Source organism: Etheostoma spectabile, chromosome 24 (genome assembly GCF_008692095.1).
Source record: "Etheostoma spectabile isolate EspeVRDwgs_2016 chromosome 24, UIUC_Espe_1.0, whole genome shotgun sequence".
NCBI lineage: Eukaryota > Metazoa > Chordata > Actinopteri > Perciformes > Percidae > Etheostoma > Etheostoma spectabile.
The window spans coordinates 9,799,129-9,799,404 of record NC_045756.1 but is presented as its reverse complement, the minus strand read 5'-3'; positions in this window follow the sequence as shown (position 1 = coordinate 9,799,404).

Here is a 276-nt window from a genome sequence, read left to right as displayed (position 1 = left end):
GATACAACAATACTCACACTGACTATAAATTGTTATATTCATTCACAGTGATCATGGGAAACATTCCCAAATTAAAATATCAAAAATCAAATAATCTGGACATTTGATAAGAACGTCTCCAGGTGTGGAAGGTACGGTGTGTCCTACAGACGAGGAGATTAGAGGAGGAGTCAGGCCGTCTGAAGGCCCACCAGCTCGCAGCTCTTCTTCCACAGCTCGGCTTGCAGCTCATGGTCGTAGGAAGTGTCCGAGGACTGCTTCCTGTGGCCGTTGTAC